This window comes from Mesocricetus auratus, unplaced genomic scaffold (assembly GCF_017639785.1).
Source record: "Mesocricetus auratus isolate SY011 unplaced genomic scaffold, BCM_Maur_2.0 Super-Scaffold_100007, whole genome shotgun sequence".
NCBI lineage: Eukaryota > Metazoa > Chordata > Mammalia > Rodentia > Cricetidae > Mesocricetus > Mesocricetus auratus.
The window spans coordinates 34440814-34446689 of NW_024429191.1; positions in this window are offsets into that span (position 1 = coordinate 34440814).

Genomic DNA, 5876 nt, shown 5'->3' on the forward strand with positions numbered 1-5876 from the left:
ACAGCTCTGCAAGGTTGTCACGGCCAGGAACAATATGGGAAGATCTAAAACAGTCACATATGGGGAAAGATAAAGTATAAAAACATGCTGTGAGATTTCCGTGTGGATGCTGGATCAGAATAACATTTCAGCCATGTTAGTGACACGGTTCTGGCTGTGGTCGTATGGGCGGTTAGCATTAATGACAGGTCGGGGGAGCGCTATACAAACTATTCTGTCTTGCTTTAGAAGTTTTTCAAAATAAAAGGTTGTGAGACTGTTTTTGTGGAGGTTTCTATTCATTTCTTTTACATGTATTTATTGGGTATGTGCAGGGAGAGTGAGTATTCAGGCATTTGTGCCATGGTTCACATAAGGAGATCACAGGATAACTTGGGAGTCAGTCTTTCCTACTGTGGATTAAACTGATGTTAAAGTGTGGGTAGCTAAGTACCTTTACCTGTTGAGCCATCCTAGTTTAAAAATTGTTTTTAATTAGCACACACTTCCATTTCATTGTTGCGTTTTCAAACAAAATTTATTGATTCTCCTCCCTCCTCCCCGTGCCCTCTCCCGTGGACCCTTCCCCTTCTAGTAAGTGCCTTTCTGTGTTTACATTACACGGGGTGTTTTAGTACCTTCCCCCATATCCTCCCCTCCCCCACAACACTGATTTCTGTGTCTCACGGTCCCCTTTCTGGTTTCATTATCTGTACCCACACGATGCACACAGATCCTTCTAAAGAGGAAGAAGACCGACCCACAGATCTGAGCCTGCTCTTATGTCGCTTCACCCTGGGAAGGAGACGACACAGATGAGTTGCAACATACAGGCTCTGGGGAAGGCAGCAGCTCTGTCACAAGATCTGAGGATGAGAAGTGGTTGAGTCGTGGAGAGAAAGGGAAAAAGGCCCAAATGGAATAAAATAGGTGGAGGGGGAGCATGGTGCTTGGGGGGAGGGGGAGCATGGTGCTTGGGGGATGGAACAAGCTGTCATGGTTGCAAGGAGAAGCCACTCTTGGTGTCAGAAGAGGCTGGGAAGATGGGAGAGGCTGTTAGTTCCCAAGACCAATATTCAATTTCTAGAGGAATCACCAGTCAGTTACTTCCAAATGGAGTGCCATTCATGCCACAGAGAGGTTTACCTGGGATTGGGTACCAGCTTATGAGGCTTTTGTAGGTTTGAGTCAGGCACACCCTGGAAATAACCAACAATAAATATTGCCATTCTAAGAGAGTTACCAGCTGACTTTACTCATCCACACAGCTAATAAACCCACTGTTGCCTTTGTGCTATGTGTGTTCACTGGGTAGCTAATTTGTTTTCATTTTTGAGATTATGTCTTACTGTGTAGCCCAGACTGGACTCCAATTCATGATCCTGCTGCCTCAGCCTCCTGAGTGCTGAGATTACAGCCATGTGCCACCATGCTTTAGCCTGGTGGCTAATCTTTAAAGTCTTTTTCTTCTTTGTGTATGTATGATGTGTGTGCGATGGTGTATGTGTGGAGGTCAGGGGGCAACCTCAGGTGTTCCATGTCCTTTTGCCTTCCACCTTGAGACAGGGTTTCTGTTTTTCAGCTCTGCATGTGCCAGGCTCCCTGCCTTTGGGCTTCCGGGGATCTCCTGTTTCTGCCTCCCATCTGTCCGCAGGAGAACTGGAATTGCAGACTCATGCAACCACAGACTTATGCAACCACCATGTTGCTTTATGCAGTACTGGGGATTCAAACTGGGGTTGTCAGGCTTGTGATTTATCCACAGAAACTTCTCAGCCTTGCTAAATATTAAAAAAGAAATAAAAACATTAGTGTGTTTGCACATGTGTGCATGTGACACGAATGGGCACGTGAGTGCCTGTGCCATCTTGCTTGTGTGAAGATCAGAAGACAGCTTCTAGAAATTGGCTCTCTCCTACCATGTGAGCACAGGAGACTGACTTTTTGTTTGGCTTTGGTTTTCAAGACAGGGTTTCTCTGTTGCTATGGAGCCTGTCCTGGAACTCTCTCTGTAGACCAGGCTGGCCTTAAACTCACAGAGATCTGCCTGCCTCTGCGTCCCAAGTGCTGGGATTAAAGGCGTGCACCACCAACGCCGGGCTAGGAGATTGATCTTGAATTGTCAGGTTTTGCAGAAGCTCCCTCACACCTAGAACTTTAAAACATTTTAATTTTAAGACAGACTCTTGCTACATTACCTAAGCTGGCTTTGAACTCAAATTGTAGTGTGCACTTACACACCCTGGCTGGTCTGGGAGTTCTCTTTGTAGATCCATCAGGCTGTTCATGGAATGACAAATATCCTTCTGCCTCTGCCTTCCTAATGCTGGGATTAGAGGACTGCATCACCACTGCCAGGCTCCATTGTAAATTTTTTAACCTTAGTTTCCCGAGTAGCTGGGACTTTGGGCACAACACCGGGCCCAGCTTGGAAGACTGTATATGTAAAATATTTCAAACAGAGAGCTGGGTGTGTGGTTCACACTTGAACTGCCACTATTGGTGCGTTAGTTTTTCTTCTCCTAGCTTTGAACAAATACCTGGCGAAATCAACTCAAGGGAAAACGGTTTATTCTGACTCAGTTCAGAGGAATGGAGTCCCTCACAGCCAGGCAGGCATGGTGGCAGGGGTGGCTAGGTCCATAATGTTGGCATTCCAAAAATGGTAACACATTTTATTAGTTTGCATTTCCTGTATAAAGTGTTGGCTTAATAATAACAACCTGTCATTCAAGATCTCATGCACTGGCGGTATTCACTGTTACCTGCCCCTGCCTTTTCCTGTGTTCCCCTTCTCCCAAAAGCCCCTTCCACTTTTCATGGTGTATGTGTACATGTGTATAAAATCTAGATTCCATGTATAAGAGAAACCCTTTGACATCTGTCCTTCTAGCCCTGGCTCCTTTTGCTCAGCAGGCTGCTCTCCAGTCCCAGCCACTGTCTGTCCACCAGTTCCTGCTGTTCCTCAAAGATCATCCTCACATGGACAACTTCCCCAGCCTCCCACTCACAGGCTCACATCATTCAGCCATTTCAACCACCTTGGGTGACCTTGATGAAGATCCAGATCCAGCCAGATGGGACATCATTCCTCTCTGTGACTCAAACACATTTGCCCAGTAGAAAAATGCAACAGGGATTATTTTTTGAAAGCTTAGGGATGGTGCCCCCACCCCCATCTGTATCCCAATATCAAGTCCTAGCTTTTCCTAGAGATGCTATTTATCAAAGGCTGCTTGCACGCAGAAGCAGAGGCCTGGATGCTGATGTATTTCCAGGGTGCATAGCATTCACTCATCCTCCCAAGGATAGGGGGACATGGGACTGGTCCAATCTCACCTGCAGTTATTTTGTCATTCCAGATAACCTTGGGCTTAACTCATAATAATAACAGAGCCATACTCACAGTGAAATCCCACAGCATTCAAACATTTAGGAGCAAGAAGAGGTGGCATCCTGATTCCTGGAAGTCTCCTCCACTTGACATGCTCTGAGGACAGAATGTGTGCTATGTCCTCTCCTAGCCCAGTGCTGGTAAAGCCCCTAGCTCCTGGGGATGAGGTGTTTTAGACTGGGGGTGACACTTCTTTCCTCTTAAATTGTCTCCATTTATTTATTCATCCATTCATGCATTCTTTTTGAGATAGTGTCTCACTCTGTAGTTCTGGCTCTCCTAGAACTCACATAGACCAAGATGGTCTTGAACTCACAGAGATCCACCTGCCTCTGCCCCCTAAATGCTGGGATTAAAGGCATGTGCCACTAGGCCCAGCTTGCTGTTGTTGTTATTATTATTTTATTTGAGACTCTCACTTAGCCCAGGCTGGCCTGAAACTATGTAGCCAAGGTTGACCTTGAACTCCTGATCCTCCTACCTCTTCTTTTAGAGCAGGTACCACAACACTTGGTATTGTTTGTATTTTAAATTTATTTTATTTTACAAAGTCTCACTACATAGCTCAGACTGGCCTTGAAATCAAAATCCTTCTGTCTCGGCTGCTTGAGTGCTACAGTTACAGGTAGGTACTACCATGCTTACATTTCCCCATTCTTGAATTACGGAATAGCATTCTTGCCTGCGATTGTTAATTGTGGAAAGTACTGAGTAAAGAAAGAGCCTATAGAACAACTAGCATGCCCTTTACTGCTCTACTTTAGGTAATGTTTCTGAATCTCAGGTTCATGCGCTAGTACAGTAAAGCAAATAATTATTGACATATAGGTTCTCCCTCTCCCTACCTCCAGCCTGCCCCAGTAGGAAGTTTGAGATACAGTCTCAGATAACCCAGCTGGGTCGCAACTCACTAGGTAGTCAGTGATAGCCTTGAACTTTTTTTTTTTTTTTTTTTTTGGTTTTACAAGACAGGGTTTCTCTGTATTGTTTTGGAGGCTATCGGTCCAGCCCAGCCTCGAACTCACAGAGATCCGCCTGCCTCTGCCTCCCCAGTGCTGGGATTAAAGGCGTGCACCACCAACGCCCGGCTAAGACAACTCTTAGAAAAGAAGACATTTAATTTGGGACTTGCTTATAGTTTTAGAGGCGTAGACCATTATCAATCATCACAGCAGGGAGTGTGGTGACAAGTAGGCAGACATGGTGCTGGAGAAATGGCCGGGAGCACTACATCCTGATCCACAGGCAGTAGACAGACAGAGATGACTTGGTCTGCTATGGGCTTTTGAAACATCAAGGCCCACTTCCAGTGACAACCTCCTCTTACAAAGCCATACCTTCTCCAACAAGGACCCATCTCCTAATCCGTCTAATCCTTCTCAGACAGTTCCACTCCCTAGTGATCAAACACTCAAATTTATGAACCTCCAGAGGCCATTCTCATTTAAACTGCTACACAGCTCATGACCATACAGTGATTTTTCAGTGTGTAAACAAAAGTAAAAAAAATCACAAGCCTCTCACTTTAAATCTAGTCAGGAGTGATTGTGGTTGGTAAGGAGGCATGTCACAAGCAGAGACAGGCCAGATCATAGGTCTCTTGCAACAGACACTTAGCTAGGTTAGGAATGCAAGGGGGAAAGCTCTAGAAAGAACTTCAAAGAAACACCATAAGCCTGGGCAGTGGCGCCATTAGTACAGTGTTTGCCTAGTATGCACAAGACCCTGGGCGCCAGTACCAGTGCTCGGCTGTGTCCACAAAGGAGCTGGCTCTGCAGTGTTAATTTCCCATGATGCTTTTATCCAGCTGTGACTCACATCATTCTGTTAGTTTGCTTTTTGCCCTACTGGGGGTTTAACCTCAGGTCTTCTACGTACCAGGCAAGAGCTTTGCCCCTGAACCATGCCCCAGGGTTTCACTTTTTATTTTGGAAACAGGACCTCCCTAAATTGTTGAACCCCCTCCAAACCCAGACTTTGAACTTGTTATTCTCTTGCCTCTGCCTCTGTGTGACTGTCACCTGTTTTTTGTTTGTTTGCTTTTAGACAGCTTATGATAAGTCACAGTTACCCAGTAGTATGCTCTAAGCCAGGTGTCGTGATAGCTTTTCTGAATTCATTATTTGAATTACACAGGATGTGTTTCTCTAACTTTCTACTATTTTATATTAATCTTTTCAGACACAAAAGATGCTTGGGACAAATGCCCAGGAGTGCTACATGCGTCAAGACTTCCACATTACAAAATTGTCCTTGGACGAGAAACACAGTAGCATTGTGCTTGCAGGGAGCGCTGTCTTTTTAAAACCCTTCCCCCAGCTAAATGTTATTTTAAAAAGTAGGTCAATAATCCTCGCAGAGGATAAAAATCTCTTTCTCCACAGGAGGAGAGAGTTGGGAGGAAAGAGGGGCAGGCTGGCAGGGGGAGAGGAGGGGGGAAGGGAGATGAGGAGAGGGACTAGAGGACAGGGAAGGGAAGACAGGGAAGGGAAGGGAGGAGGGA